The following is a 14,101-nucleotide window of genomic DNA, read 5'->3' as shown; positions in this document are numbered from 1 at the left end:
GCATTAGGAAATCACTAAGCAGGGCGATGACATGATCTGACAGCCACTGTGAATGTTGCCTTGTGTTTGGGGTGGTGAAGTAACTATGCCCTAGAGAGAAAGTGGCAGATGCCTATTCACTGGCACTATGGGGTTGCAGGAGAGTGGCTGTTCTGTAGAGATGCATATCAGTGGGTAAAGTTGAGATATTTTTAAACTAATTTTGAAGTACTGGGGTTTGAACCTAGGGCTTTGTGGCATGTTAGGCAAGGGCTGTACCAGAGTTGGGAGAAAGGAGAAAAGGAGGATTTCTGTTGTGTGTTTATGTGTTTTATTTTTTGAGGTAGGGTTTCGCTCTAGCCCAGGCTGGAATTCACTATGTAGTCTCAGGGTGGCCTTGAACTCACGGCGATCCTCCTACCTCTGCCTCCACAGTGCTGGGATGAAAGGTGTGTGTCACCACATTGGCTTGAGTGTATGTTTAATATAATTAGACTTCAAGGGCTTCTTGTGTGTGTGTTTTATTTTATTTTGAGGCAGAGTCTTACTGCTGTAGCCCAGGATGACCTGGAACTCACCATGCAGCATAGGCTGGCCTGCAGTTCATGGCAAGCCTACCTCAATCTCAAAAGCACTGGGATTAAAGGATTAAAGTGTGGGCCACCACACCTTGCTTTGCTTTATTTTTTGTTTTGGTTTTCAAGGTAGGGTCTCACCGTAGCCCAGGCTGACCTGGAATCAGGATGGCCTCAAATTCACAGCAATACTCCTATCTTTGCTTCAGGAGTGCTTGTTTTTAAAAGGAAGTTTGTTAATTATAAAGCGACAATGGGCTAGGCTGGGTGGTAAATAGAATTTGGTTTATAACTTTTTTTTTTTGAGGTAGGGTCTTACCCTAGTCCAGGCTGACCTGGAATTCAGTATGGAATCTCAGGGTGGCCTCAAACTCACCGCGATCCTCCTACCTCTGCCTCCCAAGTGCTGGGATTAAAGGCGTGCGCCATCACGCCTGGTTAACTTTTTTTTTTTTTTTTAAGACAGAACCTCATGTAGCCCAGGCTAGGCTTGAACTCATTATGTTGTTGACTGTGGCTTTGAACTCCTGATCCTTCAGCTTCCATGTCCTATGTGCTGGCTTTATAGGTGTGCACCACCATATTTGGCTTCATGGTTTTGGTTTGAGTAAATGGGTGAATAGAAAACAGTTCTTTCCTTTTGTTTTTTTGAGGTGGGGCTCTCTCTGACCTGGAACTCCCTCTGTAGTGGAGGCTCCTACTTCTGCCTGCCCTTCATAGAGCTGGGATCAAAGGCGTGTGCAGCCAGGACAGGCTTGGGAACAGTTCTCTTGATGCAAACTGAATTTCCAGGAAGTTCCTTGCCTTCCTCTTCCCCTTCCTTCCCTCATTCCAAAGACCTCCATAGTAAATACCTGAGGGGAGGTGGGCAGTTTTGGGAGTTGCTGCCAGGGTGGGTCATGGCATGTTACAGGTGTAAATCTTTAAGGAAATTGACCGGACATTTTGGGTGAGGTCAATCTTTGAAAAGGATCCAGGACTTCAGAGGAAAACTTAGTTGTGCTTACCAGGGGAGGGAGAGGAAAACAAACTTGCCAGGGGAGCCCAGGTAGTTAAAAATCAGTGTTCTTAACCCAATCAGGCTTGATTTATTCAATCAAGACGGATTATATCTCAAGCTCTATTTAAATTGAGCTTTATGCCTGGCCCCTCCCTTTTGGGTTTGCCTGTAAGAACCAGCAGTCACATCTTCCTCCAGCATTGTTCTTCCTGGCGGCCAGGTGGAGTGGCAGGCTCCTAGGGTTTCCAGCTCCCGTCGCCGCCTTCCCTCCCGAAAGGTAATTTGTCCTGCGCACTTTTATTATACGCTAAGGAGCTATTGTAACAGAGCCGATGACTTGCGTGGGATAGAGAAACTTGGTGATCTCCGTCCAGTGCTGCCCCCAGCGCCGTCCCCCTCCCCCTCCCCTCCCCCCAGTGTCCTTTCTGGCTCTCCGGGGCCGCGCCGGGGAGGCCCGCCTTCATTTCGCGTCCCTGCACCCCGTCCCGTGCAGCCTTCCAGGTCTCCCCGCGCCCATCACCGACTTCTTCCACCTTGCGCTCTGTTACCGCTCGAGGGGTTGCGTTCGAAGTGTGCTTCTCTAATAAATACTTGAGAGAGAAGATGATCCCACATTCTGCGCCGCTCACTAAGGCTGAGCCCCCCCCCCACACCCCCGCTCCACCCCAAAGCTGGTGCCCATTACGTCTTAAACTGAGAGCACCGTAAGTTTTTGAACGCGGTTGCTTGCTTGTGGTTAAATCTGAGAATGTTGGGGCAGGCGGATCGGGATTAGAAAAATCAGATGTTAGGTGAAGGAAGGAGCACCAAGATTGAGTCAGATAATGGTGATTTCGTAAGCCCACGTTGGGTCTGCTTGGGCGGTGGGAGCTAGTTTGTGGCATTCGGAGGACGGTGACACGTGCGGAGTCGCTGGGGGACCCCCTCCCCCGGGGGTGCTGGTGTGGGGGGGGGGAGGACGGGATGCCCTCTTTGTGTCCGGTGTGTCCTGCGGCGGCACCTGATCCCCGAGGTGGCGGAGGCGCGGGGGGATCGCGCGTGGGCGGGGCGGGGCGCGGACTCCCGGCGTGGGATTTTCGTTTTCGCCCTGCTCGGTCAAGGGGAGTTCTGGACTCTCCCCGCGACGCGCCGCGTTCCGAGACCCCCCGCCCCCCGCCCCCGCCCCCGCGAGTTTCGGACTGGGCACTTGCAGGGGCCTCGCCCGGCACACGCTACCCAGGGCCACGCGACCCCCGGGGGGGGGGACCCGCGCCCCCCGGCGCCCCGCCGCCGCCTGTCAGTCACCCGCTCCCGGAGCTCCTCTCCCGGAAGGAGGTTCTTTGTAATTCTTCACCCAGCCATCGGGATCGCAGGCACCTCTCAGCAGATAATAGAGCAGGGAGTGAGTGAGTGAGTTCGCTTTCAATTCCAAAACCTACTACAGAGTTTTTTTTTTTTCCTTTTTTTCTCTCTCTTCTTTTTTTTGGAAAGGGGAGGAGAAACGGTAACAGTACGGTGCCAAAAAAAAAAGCCTCACAAAGTGGTGGCTTTGGTGAGGGGCAGAGAGAAAAAAAATACACTTTTTCTTTTTGGTGTGTGTGTGTTCCTAAGATATAACTCACTAGTAACAAGGTCTGAGCCAGAAACCTCATTGTTCTTAGTGAAACAATTGTTTGTTAAAATATTTGATTGTTTCCCTTATCCCTACTGAAAAGTTTGGTGGGATGATTTATTACTATTATTATTATTATTACTTTATTATGATTATTATTTTTGCTCCATCTCGACTCCAGGATTGGTAGTTGCGGGCGCTATTGTGTTTGCGGCATCCAGGGTTTCCGAGTTCAAAGGTTATCCATTAACATGTGGAGCGAGGCGGCGGGGTAGCCTCGGCCCCCCGCGCCCGGTCCCCGGTCCTTTGTTGTGCGAGCCGGCTCACCCCATCCTCGGCGTGGAAGAAGTTGCCTGAAGCCTCTGGATCATGAAGAATTAACGTGTTTGAGCCTTGTTAAAAAAAAAAAAGACAGTGAATATTTATATGGCCTTAACACATTATTTTAAGGAAAGAAAACCGGTGGTGCGAAAAGATAACTCTTTAACAAAAAAATCATCATATCCCTGTACTTGAGTGTTTGCTTAAGGATCCACTTCCAACCCCGGGGTAATTAATTTGAGTAACTGATTTACTTCCTTTTCTTTCTTTCTTTTTTTTTTTTTTTAAAGTTAGACCATATGTGGGGTTAGCAGATAACATGTAGCATGGCAGCAAAAACACTGTTCTAGGCGAATTCTCCGCCTCGGCCCCACTTCTCGCATTTCTCTTCCTATTTATTAAGGAGGATTGCCTGGGCCACCAGTTCCGGGTCGGCTGCTTCGCAGTGCCGCCCCCTCCCTCCCTTGGCTGTAGGAAGTAGCACACATTAGCTGCCTCGGATGGGGCTCGGAGGGCTCCCGCCGTGGGTGTGGCACAGGGCCGGTGAGGAGCCGAGGACCACTTTGGCCCCTTTGCTGGCGGCGCCTGGTACCCACCCTGGGCCCGGGACGTCTCTGGGGGCCTTGGCGGCCGTGGCTGCGCCTTGGGGCCCACTGGGAGGGAGCAGGGTCTCCCGGGTCTCCCCCACCTCCATCCTGCTCCTCCTCCTCCTCGTCGTCGGGGGAGGCTCCGCAGAGGGTGGGCGCAGCGCGGGAGGGGCAAGAGGCTTTCTGTTGTCTCGTCCCTCTGCAGCCTGGCTGCGCCCAAGTGAGTGGGGTCAGGACCTGGGTGCATGCTTGGCACCTCGACCCCCGTAGAAATCAGAAGTTCCAGCACAGGCGCCGTCCCAGCGTCCCGAGGAAAAATTAATAATGATGATGATGCCAGCCCGCTTCCTGGAAGGTACCGGGGAAGGGATGTGACCGTCTCCCTCCCCGGCCTTGCTCACCCCGGGCAAATCTGCACAATTGTTTGCGGCACACGGCTACCTCTTTATTTTTTATTATTGTTGTTGTTGTTGTTTGCCATTCGTAGTGACCCAGGAGTTGGTGACCGGCCCCTCCCCTCACCCGGGCGCACCTTGCGAGGGAGGGGGCGGCGGCGAGGGCGAGGGCCGGGTCTGCGCCTGCGCAGTGCCCTCGCGGCTCCCCCTCCCCGAGTACCTGTCACTTGGAACCGCCCGTGCGCGAGCCCGCCACGTTAGGCCGGATGGCGGGAGGCGCGGGGGGAGGAGGGGGGAGTGGGCGGCCAGGGGCGCGCGTGCGCGGGAGGCGCCGGAGGGGGGGGGGTGCGCAGGGGGGATGCGCGCGCCGGCCTTGCGGGCTCGCGCCCTGGAGGGCGGGGCCCGCGGGAGTGGGCGGGGCGGGGGCGCGCCTGCGCAGACCACGTGGGCGGCGGGCGGGGCGGGGCCAGGGCGGGGCGGCGCGGCCGGTGGAGGCCGGAGGCGGGGCGTCAGCGCGGCGGGGCCGGGGGAGGGCGCAACAGCTGCTCTGGAGCACTTTCTGACCCAACAGTCCCCCAGCGCTGGACGCGCCGCGCCGCGCCGAGCCGGGCGGCTCTAGGGACCCCCCGCGCCTGCACTGTCCCCGCGCGGACGAGTAGGGGGCGCCCGCGCCTCTGCCCCGTGCGCACCCCGCCCCGGCTCACCTTAGCCCCGCGCCCGAGGTGAGCCCGGCTCCCCCCACTACCTTCCGGCGGGGCGGGCGCGGGGCGGGCGGTGGGGGTGGGGAGCGCGGCCGGGTCCGCCGTGGGGAGGGTCTCGGCGGCGCGGGGACCCCCGCCGTCCTGCCCTGTGCGGGGGGGGGCTCCCCCGAGTGTTTTGTGGGGGGAGCCGCGGTGGGCGCGGGCTCCGCGACGGTGTGCTCACAAAAGGCCGAGGGAACTCGCGGCGCCGCTCCGCTCCGCTCCCCGCCCCCTCGGGCCCCATTCAAACCGCGGCGGGCGGGCGGGCGGCGCCGGGGACCCCCGGCCGGCCGTGCGGGTCGCGCTCGCTCGCTCCGCTTCCGCTCCCGCTCCAGGGCGCCCCTCCCGGCGGGGGCGTGCGGCGCCGCGCCGGGGTGTCGGGCCGGCCGGGTCCCCCAGAAGTTGGGAGACCCGCGGGCCCGTCCCTCGGGTTGAGGGGCGCAGCCGGGCGGGGTCCGGGGGAGGGCGCCGGCAAGTTGGGAACAGCCAAAACAATGCGACCCAGTAGGCGTCCCCTAGACAATGGCCCGCCGGGCCCCTCCGGTCGGTCGGTGGGTCGCGGTGGGGGGGGGGCTCGTCTCCGGCCCGGCCCCCTCCCCCGACCCCCCCAAGTCTCCCCGGGAGTCCGGCGCCCCCCAGCCCCGCGTGTCCCGGGCGTGTGCGCGCGCGTGTGTGGGAGACACGGCGGCTCGGTCACTGGGATCTGCCCAAAGCACAGCTCGTAACTTCCACGTCCCTGCCGTCGGCTCGCGGAGAACGCGGCCGGGCTGCGGGTCGCCGGGGGCCGCCCGCCGTTTAAAGGGCCGCCGCGCGCTCGGACGCCGCCCGGTGCGTCCCTGGCCGGCGCGCGCCGCGGGGACCCGGCTCGTAGTTGGGCTGGGCCACCGAGGACGGGAAACGCATTCTTGAGCGGCTCGGGTGGGGTGGGTGGGGGTGGGGAGAGCCGGCGGGAGTTTTCCCAAAAGGTTTGGTTACCGGAGACGCCCCCTTTTGGTCCCCCCCCTCCAGTAGCCTGTCCTCAACACCGAAACTTTTTCCTCACTTTTTCTCATCCCATCCCCCCCCCCAAAAAAAAAACGAGTGGCCGTTTAAGGCTTCAGTATGTTGTTAACACTTTGCAATTCTTTGAGCCTCGGTTTCTCTTCCTGAAATCATCCTTGTGAGACTTGACCATTCCCGAGGGCGCAAGGGGCGACGAGCAGTGGTCCCTGGGCCAGCTTGGGGTCCTGTATTGTGGGCCAACGTGTGGGTCACAGTTTCCTGCTTTGGAGATGGGTTGGAACCATTAAGCTGTATGTTTTAAGAGGCCCAGGTCTGATTTAGTTCAGGTTGATTCAATTATGTCTTCATCGCTTTTGAGTTGGTTGAATAACTTGACATGAGATTAAGGCCAACAAAAGAGGAGGCAGGGGAACAGCTGCTGGCCAGGCCTGGCGACTAGGTAGGGGCCTCAGGGGGCCTTTCACCTTCCCTTTGAATGTGTCAAGAAGTTTGCTCGCACCCCCCACCCCAGTGGATATCAGATCAGACTTAAAAATGCTAAGTTTTATAATACTTTGAGGATGAGTAACAGGTCTGGGGTTTCTAAAAAAGCTCTTCTGTATCTGAAGTGACAAGTGCAGAGAAATAATCTCAACTGCTTTTTGCCTTAAAAATTGTAACAGTCAAACCACTAGTTAATGTGTGCTGAGAACTTTTAAGGTGTGTCTGTAATGGTAGACGACTCTTCCTTCTGAAAAGCTGTTTGTTTTAGATACTGTTTTTCGACTTGAGACTGCTGTTGTGTTTTGGTTTTTTAAGGCTTATTTTTTAATTGTAAGTTTTAATGCTGTGTTATTAAAAGTCACACCCCTGGTCTCCCAAATTGTCATTTATGTCAGTTTTAAGTTTAAGAGGCAGTGTCTTCTTTAAAAATTTAAGTTGCCAATAGTTACCAGAAAGATTTGTAGTAAAAATTATTAGAATAGGATCAGTAGTCACTGGGAATTTTGTTTATATCCTTCAGAGTTGTACACTTATCTGCACACAGGAGGAGGAAGTAGAAGGAAGATGGCTTTTATTGGTGAATGATTATGCACATTTCTTTCCAGTATCTTCTAACCCCTTTATTTACCCTTCACACCACCTCTCTACCAACCACTTTGCAGTTTGACCATTGGTTTTAATAACTAGTGAGCTTGAAGTTTAGTAATTGTCTTGCGCTCATATTTCATTTCTTACTTTTTAGAAAAAGGAACTAAGATACCATTTAGAAAAAAAAAATTTCCCCATTTATGCTGAAGAATCTATTTTAACAATAGTTCCTTTTCCCCCTTTCCTCAGGTGGCGGGGGGGAGGAGGAGGGGAGAGAGCCTGACTTTGGCCGCCTTTCTTTAGATGGGGAAGATTTGCATTCTCTTTGGAATCCTCCATTTTTGGCAGTAGAGCTTGAGGGAATAGCAGCCCATAATCCTTTTCCAGTGGACCTGTTTTAGAGGAAATCTGAAAATAAGACTTAATCATCACTTCTTATAAACTGATGAAATAATTAAGGCATACAATGGCCGACGGTGACTAAAGTCTCTATCTCCTCCTGGCAGAGAAGTGCTAATCACCTTTTTTCTCTTTTCACATCATTTATTATGAAATGGTATGCTTTTGCCACAGCAGGGTTGCCATTCCGACCCTGGAGCCCTCTTAATTTTGAGATGCCTGATTAGAGCCTCGGGGGTCCCAGAAGATGAGCTATTTCTCCACTTTATCAAATAACATTCTCTTCTCACAGTTTTCACAAACATGATATTGGTTGATAAGAACTTTGGAGTAGTTTTAATGACCCTTGACTGACTAAAACATACTACTTTAAAAAGGACAGACTATTATCTGACTCACACAAATAAGTAATTGGGACTTAAAATGTTTTCTGTGCAGCTGGGTTTCCATTTGCTCAAAAACAGTTCAGTTTCGACCCGTCTATCTCATCTGACGCATGGCCTGTTCATTTTAGGTGGTTGGGGATGGTTTCTTTTTCTTTTTTTTTTTAATTTTTATTAACATTTTCCATGATTATAAAATATATCCCATGGTAATTCCCTCCCTCCCCACTCCCACACTTTCCCATTTGAAATTCCATTCTCCATCATATTAGGGGATGGTTTCTTTAACAGGCCCATTCTCATTTCCCACCGCAGTTCAATCCCTTGGCCCTCAATATAATTGATAAATTCGAAAGTTGAGGCTGAATTGCTGAAAAATGGCTATAGGTTTTCAAGATTTAGAATTTTATAAGTAGGAATGAAAAACACAAAAGATGGTTGTGTAAAAATACATGTGAAGAGATTATAAGTTAATGATGATAATTGACTGTGGGATTGTTTTTGTAGCACTAGTGATTATATAGAGAGCAGCTACCAGACCTGAATTATGTGAGATACCTAAGTAGGAAGGGTCTAGCTGCAAACATGGAAATTCAAGCTGTGAGGATGGAAGAGATTCATTCCCACACCTCCAGGTTTTGGGGGAAGGGTGGTAATAGTTTCAATGCAGTGGAAGGAAGAATGTATTACTACACAAAGACAGCAGGAAATGTCTCACATTTGGGCGAGGGAAGTCTGTTTCAGCATAACTTCATGGCCTCATTTTGGGGGCATGGTTAGGACGTTCCTGAAATGCTGGCTTCGCAGAGGTAGGGGATCTGCATGAAGGTCCCGGAGCCAGGAATACAGTCAGGCAGACTTGCAGTGGTATGTGGGGCAAAGGCTTTTCAATTCAGACCACGAGGGCAGATAGAAATCTGTCTTTCAGGAAGTAGAAGGCTGGGGGAGGGCTTCTTTCCTTAAATTGACAGCTCCTGATGAGCAAGCTAGATTCTTGGACACATCTATCTTGCAAATAAATAGGGGAGAGCCCCTGTTAACCAGCTGCCCCCACAAGCACCCTTTAATGTTCTCTAAAGAACTTTACATTTGAACATTTGTTGATGGCACTGTTCTAAACAGCTTCCTGCCTAGGCTATCAACATAACTGGTTTACTGGAAATTTGGGGCCAGTTTGGTAATTTCATGATAAAATTGAGAAATAAAATTACTAAACCTGGAAAGAGAGCTGAGTAAGTTGTATGAGAGTTTACTTTCCCTTTGTTCTTAAGCCTTACCAGTTTTTTGACCTACACTACCCTAGTCAGGCTAGGTTTTTTTTTTTTTTTTTTTAATGGATTTGTGTAATGATCTTTCAAATTTAAGATGTTCTTGAACCAGTGTTAGGAAAAGCACTGTTTTTTTTTTTAAACCTTACATATATCAAATGAGGACAGCTTAATTTAGTGATATCAAAAGAAGTGGTTTTTGTTTGACATTCAGTGCACATGTAATTTTACAGTTTAGTGTATAACTGATTTGTACTGTTACTTGACTTTTTTCTTCATTTGAATAGCTAATAGGTGACGTGAAAGTGCTGTCTGCTGGTGCCGTTTGTGTGGTAAGGAGGTCCTGGGCCTTACAGGAGAGGCGGCTGGGTGCCTAGCCTGAGTGATGAGACTGGGTCTGGTCTGTAAGCTGCCTTTTTGGCCTTCTGAAAAAGTGGCATATTGTGTGTGCAATGGGCATGGCTGTTTGCCTGTTGTGTGTATGTATGTACATGCATACAGATATTTAGTGTTGTCTTGTAGAACTAAAGAATATAGGTGAAAATATTTGCTTTTTAAATTTTCCCTGAGTGAAGTTAATCCTATTACATCTCAAAATCTTTAAGGTGGTTCTGGTTAGCTAGAAGAAAGAATGGAGAAGTCACTGACAGCAGTGTTCACCTTGTCTGATAAAAAGTGTTAGAAATGTCATTTTCTCTCATAGCTCCTTTTCTCCCCCTCCCCCCAGGTCAACATGGAGGGTTTTTGTTTTTGCTTTTTCTTTGTGTCTTTTTTTCCGAGGTAGGGTCTCCATCTAGCCCAGGCTGACCTGGAGTTCACTAGTGGTCTAAGAGTTGCCTTAAACTCACAGTGATCCTCCTACCTCTGCTTCCCAAGTGCAGGGATTCAAGGCGTGCGCCACCACACCCAGCTTGTTTTTGTTTTGTGGTAAGGTCTCACTGTAGACCAGGCTGACCTGGAATTCATTATGTAGTTTTAGGCTCCTACCTCTGCTTCCCCAGTGCTGGGATTAAAGGACTGCTCCACCATTCCCAGCCAACATGGAGTTTTTGAAGCCAGTCTACACATTACAATATCTTTTGAAAGTAAAACTAATGTTAAGTGCTTACTTAGGTCCTGTAGCTGAACTGATTTGGCCTGAGTCAGGCAGTTTCTAGTGAAGATGCTCCAATGATTTTTTTGTTTGTTTTATTTATTAGATATGGAGGGAGGGAGAGAGAGAAAGAAAGGGCGTGCCAAGGCCTCTAGCCATTGCAAATGAACTCCAGATGCATATGCCATGATGTGCATCTGGCTAATGTGGGACCTGGAGAATTGAACCTGGGTCCTTAGGCTTCATGGGCAAGCGCCTTAACCGCTAAGCCATCTCTCCAGCCCTCACATTGGATGGTACTTTGGTCTTCCTGTTTAGAAGTTGAGCATTTTTATATAATTATAAGAAAAATAGGTGGTTGTGTGTGGCGGTGCGTGCATTTTTATATAATTATAAGAAAAATAGGTGGTTGTGTGTGGCGGTGCGTGCCTTTAGTCCCAGCATTCAGACTGAAGTAGGAGGATCACTGTGAGTTCAAGACTAGCCTGGGACTACTTGGTGAATTCCAGGTCAGCCTGAGCTATAGTGAAACCCTACCTCGAAAAACCAAAAAAGGGTCTGGAGTGATGGCTAAGTGGTTAAAAAGCTTACTGCAAAGCCTGAACACCCAGGTTCAGTTCCCCAGTACCCACATAAAGCCAGAGGAACAAAGTGGAGCATGTGTCTGAAGTTCATTTGCAATGACTAGAGGCCCTGATGTATCTATTCTCTCTCTTTCTCCTTGCAAATAAAATTTTAAAAGTAACCCCCTCCAAATAAGAGATTATTTTCTCTAGACTATTCTAAAATTTTACCTGAATAATCTTGCCCATAATGGTTTTAGTGGTAATACTAAACATCAACTTTGAATATTTAACTTTTTCTTCCTCAGATCTTCCCCCCCCCCCAAGAGTCTTGCTTTAGCCCAGGCTGACCTGGAATTCACTATGTAGTCTCAGGCTGGCCTTAACTCAGAGCAGTCCTACTACTACCTTGGCTTCCTGAGTGCTGAGATCAAAGGTGTGGGCTACCACACCCAGCTTTCCTTTTTTTGGTTTTTCAAGGTAGGGTCTCCCTCTAGCTCAGGCTGACCTGGAATTCACTATGCATTACCAGTGTATCCCCAATCTCGCGGCGATCCTCCTCCCTTGTGTTGGGGTTAAAGGCGTACTTCACCACACCTGGCTTAAAATTGAATTTTTAAAAATATCTTACTGGAGAGAGAGAGGCAGAGAGAGAATGAGAACAGGCATACCAGGGCCTGTAGCCTCTGTATTGAACTCCATACACATGTGCCACCTTGTGCATCTGGCTTTACTTGGGTATTGGGGAATCGAACCTGGGTCCTTAAGCTTTGTAGGCAAGCATCTTAACTGTTAAGCCATCTCTCCAGCCCCCTTAAAGTTGAATTTCTGAAGACCATTTATTTGGACACTTAACTTGGGGGACAATCGAGTTGTGGGAATGTTGGAAACTGCTTGTAAATAGATGTTTGAATGTGCTTTTGCCAGTTCTTGAGGTCTTTGCACACCTTACTGCTCTGCATTGTGGTCTTGTGAGAAGACCGGTAGTAGCTGTGGGGGGACCTGACCGATGACATAGAAGGCTCACGGCTGAGCACATTTGTGCAGAGTCTTGTTGTCAGGTGGCGGAATGGCCAATAAGGTGGCTCTTGGGCTTGGTGTGTTGAACTTGACCAGTGTTTATTGGGCTTTGTATGACATAACGTGTAATGTGTAGCATTGCTGATTTTACAACCTTCATTCAGATACTGGTAGAATTCATAAAGCTTAATCTCAAATCAATGTCTCATGGCTTAGAGAACATTAGATATACTTCAGCAGTTTAAGCAATATGGTTCGTACTGAATTTCAGATTGTTGTGGTATAGTGAAAAAATTAACTGAGCAGTCACAATGCAGATGAAGCTCTTGTCTGCTCAGAATGTATGAGTTTATTGAATAGTCCTCCCTGACTTCAGAGGCTGGGGTGTAGTGGAGGTTTAAAATTTGCAAAGTCCCTTTTAACACGCTCTCTTGTCAAAATACTCCCTTCTTGCAAACTAAATAACCATTAGCATGTCTACTGACCTTTCTCGTTGCTTCCCCCCCCCCCCCCCCCACCAAGTAGAGTCTCGCTGTAGCCCAGGCTGACCTGGACTTCACTTTGCAGTCTCAGGGTAGCCTCGAACTCACAGCGATCCTCCTACCTCTGCCTCCCGAGTGCTGGGCCCGGCTCTCTCCTTGCTTTGTCAAGATGGACAGTCAGTGCTTGGCCGTGGGCTTGCTGTGCTCCTGTGCTCTGGGTTGGAGAAAGGCTAGAGAGTTCTGGCAAAGGTCTGTGAGCTAGCACACCCCATTTGGTTAGCTCATGTCTGTTCTGATAAGTTCTGATATGCTCGTCTGCTGGTGTTGAACAAAGGGGTTTAGGGGCTGTAGTCCTTGTGTCCACTTGCTACTTTACAGTTGAGTGTAGAGAGGCGGCCATTTGCTAGCATGTGTCTGCAGCATGTCTCTCTTGATGGGCCCATCACAGGACAGTAAAAATTCAAGTGACAGGTTGATTTATTTTGCAGAAAGAAAGAGAGGGCGTACCAGGGCCTCCAGCCACTGCAAACAAACTCCAGATGTGTGCGCCCCCTTGTGCATCTGGCTAACATGGGTCCTTGGGAATTGAGCCTCGAACTGGGGTCCTTAGGCTGCACAGGCAAGTGCTTAACCACTAACCCATCTCTCCAACCCTCTTTTTTTTTTGAGGTAGGATCTCTGGCCCAGGCTGACGTGGAATTAACTATGTAGTTTCAGGGCTGCCTGGAACTCACAACGATCCTCCTACTTCTGCCTCCCGAGTGCTAGGATTAAAGGTGTGTGTTACCACACCTGGCTTTTTATTATTATTATTATTGACAACTTCCATAATTATAGAAAATCATAATTATAGAAAATCAAACATAATTCCTTCCCCCACTTTCCCCTTCACAACTCCACTCTCCATCATATCCCTTCCTCCCAATCAGTCCCTTCTTTTGTTACCATCTTTTCTTCCTGTTATACTGTTCTTGTGTAGGTAGTGTCAGGTACTATAAGGTCATGGATATCCAGGCCATTTTGTGTCTGGAAGAGTGCATTGTGAGGAGTCCTGTCCTTCCTTTGGCTCTTACATTCTTCCCCCTACCTCTTCCACAGTGAACCCTGAGCCTTGGAAGGTATGATAGAGATGTTTCAGTGCTGAGTATTTTTTTTTTTTTTTTTTTTTTTTTTTTAAATTTTTATTTATTTATTTATTTGAGAGCGACAGATAGAGGGAGAGAGAGAGAGAGAATGGCGCGCCAGGGCTTCCAGCCTCTGCAAACGAACTCCAGACGCGTGCGCCCCCTTGTGCATCTGGCTAACGTGGGACCTGGGGAACCGAGCCTCGAACCGGGGTCCTTAGGCTTCACAGGCAAGCGCTTAACCGCTAAGCCATCTCTCCAGCCCCAGTGCTGAGTATTTTGTTAATTCTCAGCACTGTGGTGCCTTTTGAGTCATCCCAGGGGTCACTGGCATCTGAAAAGAGAAGCTTCTGTAACCAAAAGTGAGAGTAGCATTAACATATGGGCATGAACATTAAGAGAAGTGCTTACTGGACAGTTTGCTGAGCATGATATATGCATTTGGCTAGACTCCAGCAGATGTTACATCTCTAGGGCTCATGACTTCTCTGTCATAGGTTTTCAGTAT

General features: G+C 50.0%; 1 protein-coding gene across 3 annotated transcripts in view; it reads left to right on the top strand.

The window, feature by feature from the left end:
* Window positions 1-1,737: 1,737 nt before the first annotated feature.
* Window positions 1,738-14,101, top strand: part of Znf217 (zinc finger protein 217) — a 31,162-nt gene continuing 18,798 nt past the window's right edge. For 2 of the 3 annotated variants that reach the window (XM_045157296.1, XM_045157297.1), the window contains exon 1: window positions 5,090-5,170. The gene's annotated coding sequence lies outside the window, so the exon portion shown is untranslated. Of the gene's footprint in view, window positions 1,832-5,089; window positions 5,171-14,101 lie in introns of those variants that run through there. The other variant, XM_045157295.1, reaches the window with a different exon arrangement.

This window comes from Jaculus jaculus, chromosome 8 (assembly GCF_020740685.1).
Source record: "Jaculus jaculus isolate mJacJac1 chromosome 8, mJacJac1.mat.Y.cur, whole genome shotgun sequence".
Classification (NCBI taxonomy): Eukaryota; Metazoa; Chordata; class Mammalia; order Rodentia; family Dipodidae; genus Jaculus; species Jaculus jaculus.
Note: the sequence above shows the minus strand (reverse complement) of the source record. Positions and strands in the feature narration are given on the sequence as shown.